Genomic DNA, 19,126 nt, shown 5'->3' on the forward strand with positions numbered 1-19,126 from the left:
AGTACAATTTTAAGAAAGCTTGAAACTTTAGGTCCCTGGCTTCTTCTACAAAGCCAGGCACTGGAATGAAAGTTTGCAACAGTAATGGGTTTTGAATGTTTTAAATGGAAGATTATTCTCACATAAATGAGACCCTCTTTGCAAGCCAAGAGCATTCTCCCTTGCTCCCTCCCCCGCCCCCGCCATTTCCCCTCTTCGTCCCCCGACACACACACAGCTTGCTGAGACATCGGTGAACAGGGGCAGCACCAGAACTTGTTAACAATGATGATTTCTGGTTTCCAGCCCCAGATTTAGGAGATCCAGAATTGGTGAGGTATGAGCTTTTTCAACAAATGCACCAGGGAATTTTGACATAAGTGGTGATGGTTCACACTTTTGGAAATATTACACTAAATTTTTTTTTTGAGGTTTATTGAGTACGCAGGGCTTCCCCAGTTGGGGAAGTTGGAGGCCAAGAGATTATTCAGAACACCTAAGCATGGTGTTTTTCTCTGTTTTTTCTCTGGTTTATCTTTCTTGAGGAGCATGTGGCCTCACGAAGGCTGAATGTGATTCGAGAACCAGAGGAACTCAATATTTGTAAACATTCCTTTAATGTAGATACATAGCTTGTTAGTGGAAGTTTGTCTGGAATGGGAAGTTTGTCTGAAATCCTGGATATGGAAGGCTGTAGTATAGCAAAAACTGGGCTTTTTAGGTTCTGATAGACTTTACTTTCTGTGGATGCTATCTTTAACACCTAACTGTGTCCCTACTTTAGCAGTTCCAAAAGCCATACTGAAATATGCTGTACCTGATCCTCCCTCTGTGGCTGCCATATTTTCAATAATTTTCTGTGTCTTTGGCCAAACACACTAAGCACTTTATCCAATCTGATAGGCAGGTGAATGTGTGTGTGCCTGAAATGCGGCGGAGTGAAATGATGGTCTGCTTTTAATTTACTCTAGTTCTTGACCCATCCCATCAAAATGCCAGGGGAAAGGTAAAGGTCAGTGACAAGATCATGTATTCAATCCCCTAACAATTTCTGAGTGTTTGGCTTTGCTTCTTACTGGTAACTGTGAGTTTAGGGTTGTTAGTAGGATTAAATGAGATAAGTCATAGAAAGTATTTAACATGATTCCAGGCATATAGGTCTCAAAAATATTACCCATCTCTGTTCCTCCTTCTCTCTCACTTTCTCTCCTGACCTTCCTCCCCTATTTGCCCCCTACTTCCTTCTCCACAGTGACAGACAACTCTAGAATTTCTATTAAGGAAGGAGGCTTGGGTTATCCAAAGTTGGAAGATGAAAAGGAGTGAGCTAGAAAAATTGTTTTAAGATTGAGTTTGCCAAGTGCAATTTCTCTCGGATTATGTGTTTATCTGGGATTGCTGGTGGTGGGGGGGATCTGGGACGTCTGCAGGCTGTCCCTTGACACCACCAGGTACTATATCAAGGACCTTGGGAGATACAAAGTTGGTGGAGACACTCATTTTCTTTAAGGAGTATGATCCAGGGAGACGTTTGTGGTTTGTTAGCTACTCCATAAATAAGGCAACTTATGTTACTCATGTTAGAACAGAGTTACCCTTGGCTGGGAGAGCACAGAAGAGAGAGCAATTAATTCTTGGACAATGTATTATGTCTATATTTAGAATCAGAAAAAAGGACCTGCCTGTCTGCTAAAAATAACAATAGAGTTGTGTGTATCTTGCATCAAGTAGATTATTAGGGAGAATATAAGCAAAGGCAAATACTGTATATATCAAAGCACATCGGTACAATCAGAAAGAAAGTGGTAGCAGAAAGAATCTGAAGAGCTTCTTCCCTACAGCAGAGTTCTGATTTCACAACACTCCTTGTTAAGGGAGTTCTGCTCTTTTGAAGGTAAAGTTGAGAGGTACCAGGAAAACCAGGTTTGTTTTTAGTTGCAGGCAATAAATTATGTGGGAAATGCCAATTTCAAAATTCCTCCTTTCTACATGATTCAATGTGAGTGAGACAGAATCATTGTTGTTGACTGTCAAATCCATCTCGAAGACAAAAATCATTAATGTCCAATAATACTGATTTATTTTCTGTTTTACCTGAGTCTTGCAGGTTCTGTAAGTCTTTCCTTTGGCAGAAAATTCAATAATTTATTATCACTGAAGGTAAAGTAGTCTAAAAATGTTTAGTTTGATTTTGGTGTTATGTATCTTTTGTGCAGAAAATGCTGGTTGTGTCTCTATAATTTTTCCTGGAAAATTAATTAAGTTTCTTGTTTCTGAAATTTACAACATGACTATGTTTTTGTTAGAAGTCTGGTGGGAATTCTCATTTATTTTTGGTCGTCACTTTATGGGAACAATTTTCATGTTAAAAATCGCAGAATGAAGAACCATAAGCCAATAATACTATGATACAAAAAGTTTTTCTAACTTATTTGTTCTAATGAAAATAAGATGGGTAACATCAAAACCCAGTAGAATTTACGAAATCTGCTTCCTGGAAGTTTTCGTCTTAAAAAAAGTGCTGATTATCAGATACTAAGCTCAATCTCAAAATATTCTTTATTGAATGACAGACAAATACTATGTTGTCCAGCAGTCAAAAAACCCATAATATGATGATATTCACTGAGGAAAGCTCACAGGACGCATATGCATAAAATTATTTTGAGATAACCGGAGGAAACTGCTTTTTTAATGGCCTCTAAATACAAATAATAGAAAGCTTAGTTAGCTTGAGACTATTTCAATTTGCATGCAAAATTGCAGTCTGTTTAAACTTAGGGAATTTTTAAGAGGACTGATATAAGAAGCTTCTCTGAGACAGATCCTCTTGGCGTCAGTTTTGACTGATCAGGCACACTCAGTCTAGCCCAGGTAGGTTCCAGGTTTCTGATTTCCTTCTGTCCACGCACTTTGAAATTCGGAGTACTTTTTGAGAAAATAGAAGAGGTTAAATCAAGGGAGCCAATGGCACACTATTAATGCACTGTGCAAATCTCTGAGGATTTGAACGGAAGGACCTGGGAGAGTGTCTGTCAGTGATGAACTGAAAGGTTTCTCAGCATTTGGGGTTGCGGGAATAAGCGTGTGTCTACATAACATTCTTAAGTTATAGGGTAGCTGGGAGGTTATGAGGAAACAGGAAAAGAGGGGCTCAGGGAAGCTCCAGGGAACAAAACTGCCCTGGTTTGAACAGCAGACTTCTCCATCTCTGGAGAGATGCTGGGGGTAGTCTTGGTCTCTACTGGGAACAGAGAAGGCTTTAACGTCACTTCCCTTGCTGCTCAAGGATTTCGTGTGCTCACCTGAATCCTTACATCCCTGCTACAGGTTTGCCTAATGTGACTGTGGTTTTTGTTGTTGTTGTTGTTGTTGTTGTTATTAACAACTATAAAAGTCTGACCAGGACACAAATGAGGTCAATAGTGCTGTGGCTTCTTCTTTAAAAACACACTATTTTATACATATTCATGATTTTTACAGCAGTAATTTGCAGCATCGACTATGAAGGTGGGGTTGGCCTTTCAAAACAGAGAGAAAATTCTCTTCTTTTGGAATTAAAGAGGAGTCGACTCATCTAATGACCTGTGAGTGTAGTTTACCAAAAGCCAATCAGGCCATCTGCCTTTACTGAGAAGTGTAAGACCCAGTCAGTCCATTGCAGCTCGGTCGGAGGAGGCAAAAGTGACACCTGAAACAACCAGAGAACAATTCAAGGCAGGGAATGATTACATGGTACATTATGGGGTACTGACTAGATGTGCACTACATCTGATGAGGGGAGATCGGAACAGAATGGACCCCAGAAATGACTGAGAGAGGCAGGAGGTAAACTACAAAAAACAGAGGGCCCAGTCTCTGAATGTGTGTGGAGCGAGGGTGGAGGAAGCTGTCAGCAAGTGCAGAAGGGTGGGAAGGAGCCATGTGTGAGGACTCCATGTGTGAGTGAGTAGTGGATGTCTCTGCAAATGGGGCCCTCGCCTCACCCCGGGCCTCTGGTCCTCTTGGGCAAATAAGCCATCGGAGATGAAAATGCACTAGAAATGGACTGCAAGGAAAGACATGGCTAGGACTCAAAGAATTCTAAGAAGGAGTTCAAAAAAAAAAAGAGTTCTTTATGACGTGGAGGGAGTTGAAACAGAATGAATATACTGAGAAATGGTAGGAAGGAGAATGTTTTGGAAACAAGACTGGTGAAGCCCGTGGGCTAGATGATGAGAAGTGTGAGCCCAGACTTACAGAGATGTGCAACAGTGGTTCTCAAATGTCTGGCGATGAAAGCTCTTTCTTAATAAGAAATATTGGAAGCTCAGTGAACAAAATAGATGAGAATGATTAGTTCTGGGTGAAGTGGAGGAGTGGGTCTGAGACCCACCTCTTATTGCCATGCCCTCCACCTTACTCCTGAGGCTTGTCCATAGTACTTAGGTGTTCCTCTGAAAGTTGCTTGAAAATCCAGAGCAATAGAAAGTAGGGAGTCGTCACAGAGTCAGGGGTGGTGAATGAGCAGGTATGTAGCTTCACTGGAGGTTTCCTGCAGGGTGACCATGAATAGGGAAAGAATAAAGAAAGGAGAACAAAACAAGTGACTGTAAAGGAACTCAAGTGTGAGGGGCCGAGGGCGCAGACTTGGAGTGAGAGTGGGAGAGGTAGAGGGAATGGAGAGAAGATACCTGTCCTACTTCCCGAGTCTATCAGAACTGATCATTATACCTTCTACTGTCCCTTGACTTTCATTTCTAGTGCTGATACTCATAATCTCCTTCAGAATATTGAGTGAGGTGTCTTCTGTATGTCCCTAAGCTGCCACCTTTATGCTGGGAATAAAGAAATGTTAGTAGAGGAGCAGTGCCAATTGCTTAATTCTCAGGGTTCAACTCATAGGTGTTCCTTCTAGAAGCATACCTGTCTCTCCTCTTCCAGATGTAAGCCTTTTATGTATTTCTGACATTTTACGGTTTCCTGCTTAGAAAGGAAGTGTGCTTCCCAGGGGGTTATATTAAATTGAATTGATTGTCAGGCAGCATTGAAGAGTTACAACAAAAAAGAAAGCAGGTAATTTTCATCTCTCTCTAGCTTTTTATGTTCATGGACATTTTTTTTTCTGCTTCCAAATTAAGTTTCTATTGGTTTTGTCCAGTTATCCCAGCTTTCCATCCTAAAACACTGAGCCACTTGAGCTGATTTCAGTGTGTGGAGAGGTTATAATGACACAGATCCTAAGGGGAAACTGATGGGCTCACCTATTCATCAACATCCATATTCATTAACGAAGCTGAGCTGATGGAAATATCTTAGCAACCAATCCACATTTGCCATTATTGAAGTAATTTGGTGAATGGGAAAATAACATTGGTCTATAATGAAAGACTAATAATCAAGGCTCAGACAGTGAGTTCCTAAATGGTCAGTTTAACATTGTAGTTAAGAACCTCGCTAAGAAAAGTCGCATACAAAAAGTAGAAAAAGACAAAACAAAAAACAAAACAGAACAAACCCCGACCTTTCAAGATGGCCATTATTTGCTCTTCAAATATTAAAATTCCCTTGTGAAATTAAAAGGGGGGAGGGAATGTAAAGTGGACCAAATATTTCTAAGTAAACATTCTGAAGCATAATTCTGATTGTGCTGTTCCTCTGCTCAAAAACTGCAAGACAAATTTGGGCCTCTATATGGTGTGGCTTGAACCTGCCTTGCCAGCCACGTCTCCGCCCATAGCCTCCAGGCACCCCATAGATTCTCACCATTTCTCAGACACAGACCCATGGTTCTACCTCTGTGCCTTTGCCCTTGCTGTTGTGAGCTGCTGGAATGCTCGTGCTGCCTGCCATCCTGCCAGAATCCTATGGAATCTCCACATCATGGTTTATGTGCCACCATTCCCTTTTGTGAAGAATTTTCTCCAGTGTCCCTGGAGGAGGTACTCTCCTTTCTTTGTCTTCCTTTAAAGGTGTGAACTGTGCTTAGAGGCTGTCCCCCCCCCCACCACCACCACCCTGTTTTACTTTTTCTTTTTTTTAAAAAAAGTAATTGGATGCATGACTTGTAAACTTCTAAGGCAGAGATTGATAAACAGGTCAATAGTAGAGAAAAAGTGGGTTTTGGAATCCGGCTGATCTGAGTGCGGATTTTAGCTCCAAGACCTAGTATCTGGGCTTTAGCAAATTCTTTTTCTGCTCTGTGCCTCCATGTCATCTGTTAAATGGGAGTCACATAAACTAATTCCCAGGGTGACTGAGGGAATGTGAGAACAAGAATGTAAAGTTTGAACTGGCGCCTGGCTTCTGGTAGATGCTTACTGAATGTTGGCTTGCCTTTGGTATACTCCACATCATTCAGCATAGTTCCCTGCAGTGTGAAGGTGCTCAGTAACATTTTCCAAATTTAATTACATTGAATATGCAATTAGATTTGGGACTTTGCCAGCAACATCTTTTCGGACCTCTTACTACTACTTAGTGCATCTAAATAATAATTTACAAAATAGACCAAAAAGTAAAACACCATGCTTTACCTTTTTTGTACGGAGGAGGCCCATTTACCGGGACGCAGCAGCCAAATAGAAAACATGACCAGGCCATTTCCTCCTGCACCTCCTGCTTGTCTTAGAGGTTGGGTTCTTTTCTGGAGAGAGATTTTGCTGGCTTATGAGACCCTCCGATGGGGAAACCATAAGTGGTGTGCCAGGTTAGGGCAAGAAGACGTGAAGAACAGGCTCTGGTCTGTGTGTGGGCTCCAGGGTGATGTAAGCCTCCTGCCTCAGTAGCCCTGGCTTCCTGGCGTGGTTCAGATGAACTAGCACTTCATAAAACCCTAATGGAACTTCTATAAAGTGCCTAAGCCCAGACAGTGTAAAGCGCCTGACCCACCCCTAAAAAACAGTTTTTCTCAGAAGTCTGGCATTTTATTGTTAGCAGTTTCCATACAGAGACTTTAGAACCATAAATGCACACTTATCTTAGATTTTCTGATTTTTAAAAAAACTACTACTTATTCATTGTAGATAATTTGAAAAGTACAGAAAAGCATATTGCATACCTGTTAACATAATTTTTATATTAAAAAGCGATTATATATTATAAATGCTACTTTGTAACTATATTTGTATCTAAACAATTTATTGTGTTCATTTTCTTATGTCAATACATTTTCTTCTATGGCACCAAGTTAATAGCTGCCTAGTATTTCATCACATAGGGGTTCTAAGTCTTATTCTAATTCCCTAGAGTCGGAAATTTTTAATAATGCTTAAATAAATATCCTTTTATATACACTATGTCACATATTCTTTTGGGGTATATTCCTAGAAAAAGGATCACTAGATAGAGTGCATATGTAAATGTTGCCAAATTGCAACATTTGCACTAATTTTCACTCTTCTATTGTTCGACAGTCAGGTTATTTCCAATTTTATTACTATTGTAAGTTTTAATGTGAAACTGTCCTTGAATATGAATTTTTTTGGAACATTTATTGTTTTCTTAGGGTAAAATCTTTAGAAATATAATTGCAATACCAAAGATATAAACATTTTTGAAGCTTTCACCCAAATTGTCACATTTTCTTCTGGAAAGGTTGTTCTGATCACATCTATTGATTAGAATTCTATTTATTTCTGAGGATGCTTGACAGTATGTGACTTATCATTAAAAAAAAAAACTCAAGCTTTTTTTAACAATACAGTCCAAGAACAGTAGTTTAGTATTTTAATTTGTATTTCTTTGATTTTAATGACCTTGAACATAATTTTATGTATTGTTTTCAGCCTTACGATTTATTAATAATGTAGCTCAGCTCTACAAGTAGTTTTAAAAAATATTAGAATTAGACCACAAAACTTCTATTTTGACTGAATTACTTATCTTTGATATCATTACTACTTATTAGCACTGACTACTAAGTAAGTAAGACCCTATGACAGCCACAGAGAAGATTCAACAGATGAGAAAAGGTGAGCTTTTGTCTCTAAGAAATTGACTTGCTAAAGAGGAAATATACACGCAAATAGATAATTCACAATGAGAAATCTTATATATTTTATTTAATATTTATAATATGTAAAAAATATTTGATAATATAAAGCGATCTGAGACTACTAAGAACAAATAACATAGATCTAATAAAACCATTAAGACAGAGATTAAAGAATGAAGTCTACCTTGAGCTTAAAAAAATTGCTAATTACAGTGCATAAAATTTAACTCCGAGCTTCTTGGCAGCCAGAGGAAAATGTGAAAGGTCATGTAGCTGTCATTAGCTAATGAAAGGATGTTTGCAAGTATGTTACAAAGGATAAAATCTTTCTAGTATTGTATTAGCAGGAGAATTCTCACACAGGTCTTTCTTCAAGAAGCATTATTGAACTACATAATGAATAGTGTCTTTGATAGAATTTTATTGAAAATTCAGTCCCCATGTGACTATTTCTTACAGTAAAATAAAAAGAAAAAAATGAAAGCATAGTGTTACATTGTAGCCTTAGTAAGTATAGAAATATTAAGGGAAGTTAGATGTATGCCTTTCTGATAATTTAATTTAGCACAGGAGTAGAGCCTTGAGAATCTAAAGTCAGAATGACCAGCATAAATCTTTGGCCAACCTATTTTAAAGTCAATTGTTTTAACTGGTCTTTTGATAGGCTCCGTACCAATGATCGAAGGTGATTAGAGATGACAAAAACACAAGATTGTTAATGCCCAGCACTCAAAGTATAAGTATCCAGTTACTGATCAAATTTAGTCTTCTATGTTTCATTTATTCATTTTTACATTTTAAAATGTTTAATAAGTATAAATTCCTTCTAAGCAAAAGGGACAACATATTCAAAAACATGAATGTATAAAAGTACAGGGAGTGTCAGGGTGCAGGATGTTAGGGGGTAGGGAGTGTAAAGTTTTCCAGGCCAAGTTGTGTGGGCTCTGTCCTGTAAATCTATGCTGTCCAATATGGTAGCCACCAGTTAAATGAGCTGTTTATGTTTAAACTAATTAGAATTAAAAATAATTTCATTTCCTCAGTTGTGCCAGCCACATTTCAAGTGCTCAATAACCACATGTGATTAGCGGCAATCATACTGGAGAGCACAGATACAGAAAATTTCATTACTATAGAAAATTCTATTATATAGCACTGTTAAAGACAATGGAGTGCCTGAAAGACTGTTAAACAGTGGAGTTATGTGACCAGACCGGTGTCTTAGAAATAGGAAGTGAGAGTCAAGTTGAGAGGAGATGAGTGACGGTAGTAGTGAAGAAGTGGGTCCAATTTACAACATTTGGAAAGTAGGAACAACATGACCATTTAGATGGATGAGGGCAAGTAGTTAAAACTAAAAATGACATTTCTTAGCTGTGTGGAGAGTGATAAGTGATACCACTCATGCAAATAAAGAACAGAAGAGAAAGTCTATTGGAAAAAATGTCAAGTTCAGTGGTGGGCATGTTGCAACTAAGGTAATTATGCATCTCTACATGCACAGGTAGTTCAATGTCCGCAAAAGAGAATACATCTTGCAGAGAGATGTGGGAATCTTAAATATATAAGTTGACCATATAAAAGAATATCAGCTAATAGGCATATAGGACTTATATTACCAGATACTGTTCTAAATGCTTTGCATATAGTTTAGTTCCTGTAATCTTCCTTAAAAATGTATGAGGTAGGGCTTATTATTATTAACGCTATTTTATAGGTTGAGGAAATTGAGACACAAAGACGTTACATAATTTATTGTACAACCTCATACTAGTAAGTGGTGGATTTGAGATTTGAACTCAGACAAATTTCTTAACCAAAAATCTGTGCACAAAAATCTTTACACAAAAATCTGACAGGCTATAAAAGCAGGTGGATTTGAATATTTATGGGGAAAATATACCACAAAATTCTAAAAATTAAATCACTTTTAATTGCCTAATAAAAGTCATTTTTACAGAAGAAATTAAGTAGTATAATTTGGAGCTGGTTAGATAATTTAAAACCCACGATTGCTGTTTGTGTAGTATTGGTTGAAGCCATGGGAGTCAATGTGTTTGCCATGGAAGAATATGAGGGTAGGGAAGAAAGAGGGCCTAGAACAGAACCCTGGAGAACACAGATATTCAAGAGGTAGTTAAAAGGAGAAGGGTCAGCAAATAAGACCGAGAATCAGGAGGGCATGCCATGTGAGAAGATAAAAGGGAAAAAAGCATCCATTAAAAATAAAATGGTCAGTGGGAAGAAAAGTTTTCAGTGACTTTCCCAAGCTGAGTTTATTGTTGGTTTTTGTCAGAACAGTTTCCATGGTACAGAGGTTGCTGGAGCCAGATGGTAGTAGAGGGAGAAGTGCATGGGAAGTGAAGAGTGTGGATGTCTTCTGGAAATTTGATGATGAGAAGGGTGAGGTTCTAGACATAGAAGTCCTAAATATTAACGTATATTAATGTAGAAAAACTACTTCATCTCTCTGAGGAAATGAGCCACTAGAATTCCTGGAGACTAGTCTACAGCTTTTCTCAAAAACAGCTTCATAGTATCTCAAGTGCTTGAACAAGGAGTTCATTAAAATCATGGAATCCTGAAACTTAAAGAAGATTTATGCAATACATAATTAGTGTACAGTCAACATTCATATTTTTACTTGAGAGAAATGACAAGGAGGATCATCAATTCGATCCTTTGCTGATGTAAGAATTCTGTCTGTGCGCATGCTGAGGCTGCTGAGAAGTTGTCCATCACTTTGCTGGTTTATGAACCTAGCACACAGCCCAGCACCCACCCCTACATCATGTGATGTCTTTAAAGGCATAGTTTCTCTGTGAAAAAAAAAAAAAAGTCCATTAGATGAGATATAAAACTCAAAAGGCAGGTTTCTTGTAGTGTATAGGTGGTGTCCAGACACTTTGTGTCTAAATGCAAATGGGATTTAAGAGACAGCCAAGAACCTGAACCTATTTTCCTGATTGTGACCTTCTAGAAGTTTTGGGAATGTATGCCTCAGGGATGTCAGCGGCCCCTGGACCAAATAAGTAGGGCAACTGTGTAACTTGGGTTGCCTGGGATATTCCTGATTGACTCCTGCTGAACTGGATAAAATACAAGGTCGTGATATACACAAGCAGTACTATGATGGATTCAATCAGATTATGGGGAAGGAGAGAAGGGCAGACAGAGGATATCAGAGAAGGCTTTGTAGGTGTGGCCTTGAAAAATAGGTTTCCAACAGGGCAGAGAGGGAGGAAAGGCGTCTTGACTGGGGCATGGTAATAGCACAGAAGCGTTTGCCTGACAGAAAACAGAGAATCTGAATTCTCCCTCAAACTACACTCCTGTACAAACCAGTCAAATCTAAAGAAGTTAAAATGAAAAGCATAAAGCAACAAAGTTCTTCTATGAGATCCATTGCCTTATTTTCAATTGTCTAGTTCTAACCATTTTAAAGATGTTTGTTAACATTTGCATATTTTTATTAAGTTGTTTTCTGTGGAGAATACTATTGAGCAGTTGTATTGTATCATGATGGCACCAAAAACAACTTCTTCAACCCATTCTCAGCTTCCAATCTTTTAGAAGTTGAAGAAATTATAGCTCCCTTATCTAGCGAAAAAGGGGTTTGGATAGAGGAGATAAACTTAATTTAAACCATAGTGTTTGAAGGTTTCTTCCCCATTGTAATTATAGGAATTATATTTAATATTTATGTAACAGATATTCACAGCTTTTTGGGAAAACAATTCCCTTCACAAAAGGTGAAAAAAATACTGCAAATATTTCATTATGTCAGTTGTTTATTTTTCTGAATCCCCAACAGTATCATTTTCCTCAAAATTAATCCTAATTATCACTAAATTTCTTTACTTACTTGATTCCTGGCTGCTTGGCACTACTTTATTTTTAATCTTTGTATATTTGTGTATGTGAGGGTTTAGATACACTAATGAATTTTGAAACTTTTTAGATGAAGATGCTATTTGCAAGATCATTGTCAGAAATCCTGTTAGACAGAATACCTGGTGATATCTCAGTGCACAAAAAGTCATTATAACAAATATAATTGGATGTGGGAAATTTGATCTAGACCTATAGTGCAAAGCAAGCTTAAACATTTTTTGGCATTAAGGTGACACTGGAATAAAAATGGGTCCATTCTATTATTTCTCTAAAGTCTGATGTCCTAATTTCCATGATATACTGGTATTATTTATCCACATATGAAGACATTAGGGACACTGCTGATAGCCTACACATAGGACCTCAATTCTATTAGAGATGGCAATGTACTTTACCTCTAAAAAAACTACATTTCCCATATTCCCTTGTAAGTGAAAGGAGTAGCCATGTGACCTCATATTGGCCAATGAGATATAAATGAAAGTCACCTGGTGAGGCATCTAGGAAAAGGCTTTCTTTTTTTTTTTTTTTTTTAAGGAGACCAAATAAATAAACCAAATAAGAAGTCCAGTAAAAATTTTTTTGCCTTTGTTTTTCTCTTTCTTCCTGTCTGGACCGCAGATATGATGATAGTGATGGTGCTGCCATCTTGGACCATGACGCGATAAGCATGAAGATATACAAAGGATGGCGGAGTGAAAAGATAGGAGTTTGGAGGTAATATGGAGTCTCCGTGCCAGCCTGAAATGCCTTCCAGTGAAATATTTGTCATGTGAGAAATATAAACCTTTATTTCTAAAGCCACTATTTATTAAATATTTTGTAATGAACAGCCAAACCTATTTGAAACTGATAAATTCTTGAGAGATAAATCATAGACTGACCTAATTTTAGTAACATTTATCCCTGTGATTTCTTTCTCCTTTGAGAAATAGTCTCAGCATCTGAGGGCAACTGTGAGGATTAAATGAATTAGTACAAGTGAGAAGTTTGGAATGGTGACAGTTAAGTGTTGGCTGTCATTAGAATATGTGGGTACAGTTTCCAGAAAAAAAGTCATTCCTTTTTCAGTATTTTAATCTAGGAGAAATTAGGTGAAATGAATATTAGACTTATTATAATGTTGTTATTGGTAGTAGTAGATAACTTATTTTTAATTATAACAATTTTATTTGTTCAACAATTTATTTAAGATGGTTCACAGCAGAAAAACATGCACTGAGACAATCAAATAAAATAATATGTGTCAGTGAAATTAATATTAAAATAGAAAGTAAGGAGGGTGAAAAAAATAGAGATCTGAACACCATTCAGCCCAATAATACAGTAGTGGAAAAGTTATAAATTTAACTTAGAGGCTCCTGGTGACCACAATGAAAAATGAGTATAATTAAGTAGTATTAATGCAATAGATGCTTACTAAATGTCTATTAGGTGCCAGACAGTATTCTAGGCTCTGAAGATGTAATGATCAGAAAAGCAAGTTACGTTCTCTGTGCCATGGAGCTCATGGTCAAAAAGGAGAAAAAGACTTGAATTTAATAATCTCACACACACACACACACACACACACACACACACACAGTTTTCAATGTGTGCAAGGAAAAAATGTATACTCTTTAAGGAAAGCAAAGTTTTTCCCGGCACTTTGCTCTAGACAAAATTTTTTACATGGAACACGTCCAATCCAAGCCCTGGTGATCAAGCATGCTGTGAGGCTATGACACACCAAATCCTACTTGATTAAAATGGAACCACTTCCTTCTCTACTACTGAGTTTCTGGTTTGTTTGTTTGTTTGGTTGGTTGGTTATAAAATACAGCTATACAAGCAAAACTATTAAAAATTTTTTTACATGAGATGTAATACAGTTATGTCAACATAGAGTAGAAATAAACTTCTTTGCTTTTACTTAAATTTGTTTTTATAAGCTTTTCTGTAAAGTTTCTGAGAAACACATTCTATAAGAAATAAAGGCTTTTCCAAGCCAGAAAGTTTTGCCATTGCCTGAGTTAAGACTAAATAGAATTTATCTACGTAGTTTACCTGGCATCATCAAGAGTGAAGTACTACACAAATTTTCTAGATAACACAAGTTCACTCCATCAAGTACCAGGACTTCAAAACTGAGAAAGGAAACATGTCTAAAATGCCTTTTTGAGAGAGGCAAAAACCATAATTAAAAACATCTGTTTTGTTAGCAGATCATAATGCAGTTCTGACGTCGAGTTGTTTTTTTTTCCCTCAAGGTCAAGCTGAACTTTCCTTCTATTCTTTGACTACTTCTATTAACATTCCCTTTAGAATTTGCTGCTACGTCTAACTTGCTTAAAACTGTAAAACAATCATGTTTCCTAAGATTATGTGTCAAGGAAGATCCAACAAACTGAGTGAAGGCCCAGGCTTTGTGACAAGCTGTTTTCCTTTGAAGATTCTAAGACACTTCTTATTTACTTCTAAATTTCAGATGATTGTCCAGAGGGATGGAGTTTCTCCAGGGGCTAGAGTTACAGAGCATCTTGAAGAGTCTGTTTGAGAATCAGGGTGGTTCCACTACACACGATGTATATGACTGTTGTCTAATTTTTTCCAACCTTGATGAGTAATCCTTAGTTTACTACAGAATATGCAAAGGTATTGGTGGGAGATCATGGGCAACGAACCAAATTGGGAATGTTTATGGAGCACCAGTTATATGTAGGGCTTGGTGTTGGTCCTGTGATTTTTGTCATCAGGTAGGACATACAGCTTTCAGGGATTTTTAATGAGAGGGAAACAGCCATCAAGGCTCAAAGCAGCCTGGAAATACTTAATTTTGGAAGCACTCGTACCACAACTAAAAAGAGAAACAGAAGATCAACAATGCCCTTGCCCAAGAGGAACATACAAATTCATGAAGCAGTTCGTATTTCTTAACTAAGTAAATAAAGGAATTATTAACTGCAGGAAAGACAAAAAGTTACACAAGAATATAATTAATCATAGTATAACATGTGGCTTAGCAGCTAACAGTATTTACTTAATCATAATAACTAAAATACTTAAAATGTATTAACCCTCAAATTATGATATAACTATTTGGGAGGATGAGGGAGGTGAAGGATATAGGAGAGGGCCAAAATCTTCCTCTACCATAACAAGAAGTCAATGGATAATGTCTATAACTGATAAATTAAGAGGTAACAGTACTAGACTAGCCAGGGGAATCGCTTCGCAAATTATAAAAATGTCTAATCAGTATGCTGTACACCTGAAACTGATATAAAGTAATATTGAATGTCAACTGTAATTGAAAAATAAAAAAGGGATAAAGGTGAAAGGAAATAAAAGGATCAAATTTCCATGTATAAAACAAGTCCCAGGGATGTGATATACAGCATAGAGAATATAGTCAAGAATATTGTGATAGCGTTGTATGGTGTCAGATGGTTGCCAAATTTACTGTGGTGATCACTTCTTTAGGTATATAAGTGTTGAATAACTGTGGCGTATACCTGAAACTAATAAAATTTGTGTACTAGCTATATTTAAAACAAAAATCTTTTTAAAAAGAGGTAACACTATGTTATGTAAAGATTTGGGGTAAATTAGAGAAAAAATTACTAAGGAGATGTTGCATCTAGGTAAGGCAGGAAAGAAAAGGAACTGCTCTTCTTAGTGATAAACATTTTAGACGATTTGACTTCTGAACTTTGATAAATTTTTAAGCTAAAAAATTCATTTAAAATTATATTTTGGACAGAACAAAAAAGAGGATTGAAGAGTGAAAGATCAAGAGGGAATGATTCCTTGGGAGCAGCAGTTGACAAAGCAAATTACAGAATATACTCAATGAAAATCAGATGAAACACAGGAGATAAAAGGCTTGGGACCAAGAGGTCCCAGTGAGGCATTCAGAGGAGAAAGGCTGCATCCAGGAAGTCCACTTACTCACAGCTGCTTCCAGGCCCCGGTGCTCACCCAGCAACAAAGCCACTTCTGTCTGGGAAAAACCACAGCAAGGCAAGGCAGGGAGCAAAAAGCCTTTAATTGGGGTAGCGAATGAGTGGCCCTGTGAACTCCAAATGCCTCCAGCAGGCTGGGGCATGCTTTTCCTTTTCTCCCTTCTTCGGCCTACCAACTGATGGCCTTGCTTCCAGGGCTTCTCACCAGGCATTGTTGGTCTTTAGGCTTCTCCCTTTGCTCTGGGTGCTGAGCTATCTTTGTGCCTTTTTGCTTCCATCCTGAGTACCCTGCAGACCAGTGTCTCATGTTCTCACTTCACTCTCCTTCCCATTAAATGCTTCTATCAGGGTTCCACTTCCTCAAAACCAGGTAGGTGACTGGGCAACTAATTTAATAATCCAATAATAAAATCTGTGATAATAAAAGGTTGATACACTTTTTTATCTGGGAAAGTTGGGTAGTCGACATCTGGGAGTGAGGAACTTGGGGCGAACATTTCCTATGTCCTTGAAGTTGTTCTGTGGAAGAACCATCTGTGCATAAGGCCAGCGTTGATGCCTCCAGCTAAAGCTTTTGGTATTGATCCTGCCCCACCTTTATCTTGTCTCCCTCAGCATTTTGAAAATCTAGTTCATCCTGCACTATTTTGTGCTTGCTGGTCTATGATCTCCTTGAGGGCTTGGCATGCTGTTGTCAAATAACATGATATCTTTATTATCTTTTGTTATCTACACACGTCCTCATTAACTCATTTCTGAGACCTTGACTGAAATGGTAGGAGAGCACTCTGGTAAGAAACATTGCAGTCATGAGAAGGAGCGCTGATGGGAAAGGAAAATATCAGTCTGTTTTTCTGTGTGATAGCCATGAGAAAGGAAGAGGATCTCTCCCAGAGCCAGAGAGGAGGAGGCAGCCCAAGAAGGCTGAGAACTGGTGCTCAGCAAGAGTAGATCCCCAGCAGGGAGGACTTTCTCCAAGGTCGAGGACATACTATATCTTTGGGAGCCACCAAACAATTGCCTACACATGATAATTCTAACAATATAAACGCTCGATTGATTCCAAATTTGAAGAATTGCAAATATTTTCCTTTGGCTTTAGATGGCAAGCCACATAAGGTATATTGTCCAAGTAATACTTCAGTTACATTTTGTCTCAAAGGACTTTCACATTTACAAAGAAATATTGTCAATTTGGTGACATAAAAGTAAACTCATGAAGTACATATTTTTTGAGTTTTTACATCTGTCAAAGAAGAGTTTCAGCTAGATTTGAAAAGTTACTTTTTATTATAATGGATGGTGCTCCAATTGTGTCAGGCCAAAAATTCAAATGAATTGGAATTTTAAAACAAGGGACTCTTGTTTTCTTTATATGACATATGTAATATATATTGAAAATATTTGTGTTCAGGTTGCTGAAGCATGCTCTATGAAAGTGTTATGAGTGTAGCTGTAAAAATCCTTTAATATACATGTAAATGCTATGAATCATTGGCAGTATATGGAACTATTGAAAGAAACAGAAGACAATGAATTTAATGATCTTGTGTTCTTAGCCAATGCTAATTGGTTGAGTCGTGGAAGAACTTTATAGAATTACCTTATTATTAACTCTGACTTTCTTGGAACAAAAGAAATGCTTGCTAAATAGTCCATTATCAAAGATAAATCTGGCAGTGTAATTTACATTTTCTCACCGACATTACACTGCATATGAATGAGCTAAATTTGAAGGTCCAAGGAAAGGGAAAACTTATTTGTGACCTAGCTGGACAGACAAAACAATTATATTTAAAGAAAGCTTTTATAATATAAATAAAAAATAATAATTTTATACATTTTTATAACATGAATCAAAATACAGAATATTTTCATGAAAATTGACTGTCACAAGTATAAGGAATAATTGAATACCTTGTCGATACTGATGAATTTAGTGCTGTATTTCAATTTATTAAGTACTTTTTTGAATTTGATGTTAATAATCTTGAGTAAACACAGAGAGGCTGAATTTATTTGTACAGAAGTAATTTTGAAACTGACATACTTTTGCTTCAGTAAAATTAAATAGTCTTAGAAAAAACAAGTTTTGACAATGCGGGTACAAATATTAAAGGAAATTGAATGTTGGATAATTGTTTCAATTGTTTAAAAACTTTTATGTATGTTTGGAACAACTAGATTCCTGTCTAATCTATTTTTTAACTATAAATTTTGTGAAATCTAAGAGTATTTATGAGTATATACATTGAGATATTCTGTAAATATAAAATTTACACTAAATTTTGAAGACTTAATGTGAATAAAAATGTGACATATCTCATTACTAATGTTTATGTTGAAATTATAATATTTTGGACATATTAGGTTAAATAAACTGTATTATTAAAATTAATCATACCTTTTTTTTTTACCTTTTTTAATGTGGCAACTAGCAAATTTAAAATTATATATGTTATTCATATTATATTTTGGTTGCACAGCAATTGCCCCAAAGTCCCAACATTATGGGTTTTGTCAAATAGTTCCAAAATCCCAGTACCAATATCTGGTTATAAATAGCATCACCAAGCTCAATGTCAATTGTCATGTAATACAAAGTTGTAAGTCACTGACCCACTTACACCCTCTCCCAGTTGTAAACTAGGGCATCTGCTTGTGAGATGCCTGGTCAGAATTCATGGTCATGGAACTGAATTTCTCTGAGAACTCCACCTGTCCATGGAGGAGCAGCACTAGTGACCTTGGACTGGTTATCTTTTACTTTAGGCAACTGAGGTAAACACTGACTGGGAGGATAACCAGAAATCAAATTCTATTGGATTATGTTGGCCAGTATTGATGCACTCACCTGTGCCTGAAAACAAATTGACTTATAGTGCCAAAGCCTTTATGAGACATAACAACTGGTATCATTGTGAAAGTTTCTGAGAGAGAACAGAGACTAGCCAGAATCCATACATTTCTGAGCCTACTTAAGGAGAGAGTGCCAAAAAGGGACAAATAATCTAGAAGTCTCTCTCTTGTCCCCTACTTACCTTTTTCATACTGTCTTCATGTCTGAATTTATGCCATATTCAGAGAATTTGTGGTAATGACTTTTTGCCTTTTGAAAAAATGTAATTATTGGACTTAAGTCAGAAGATCTGGGTGAGAGATCCCATCTTGTTGACTGACTGAATGAATGACTTTGGGTAAATTATATAGTTTCTCAATTTTCTGTTCTGGATCAGATGAAGTAATCTCTAAGAAATCCAGAACCAAGACTTGTGTTTCTAATTTCTGGCAGCAGCTGAGACGTGGAGCCCAAGCTATGTAAAATTCACTTAAA

General features: G+C 37.1%; 1 long non-coding RNA gene across 1 annotated transcript; it reads left to right on the plus strand.

Moving 5' to 3' along the window:
* The first annotated feature begins 1,776 nt into the window (after nt 1-1,776).
* LOC107517960 lies at nt 1,777-14,795 on the plus strand. Its single transcript, XR_001598690.2, has 3 exons — nt 1,777-1,873; nt 12,470-12,565; nt 14,316-14,795. It is a non-coding gene; the product is annotated as an uncharacterized LOC107517960 (long non-coding RNA).
* The last annotated feature ends 4,331 nt before the right edge of the window (nt 14,796-19,126 follow it).

Source organism: Rousettus aegyptiacus, unplaced genomic scaffold, assembly GCF_014176215.1.
Source record: "Rousettus aegyptiacus isolate mRouAeg1 unplaced genomic scaffold, mRouAeg1.p scaffold_m13_p_6, whole genome shotgun sequence".
Lineage (NCBI taxonomy): Eukaryota > Metazoa > Chordata > Mammalia > Chiroptera > Pteropodidae > Rousettus > Rousettus aegyptiacus.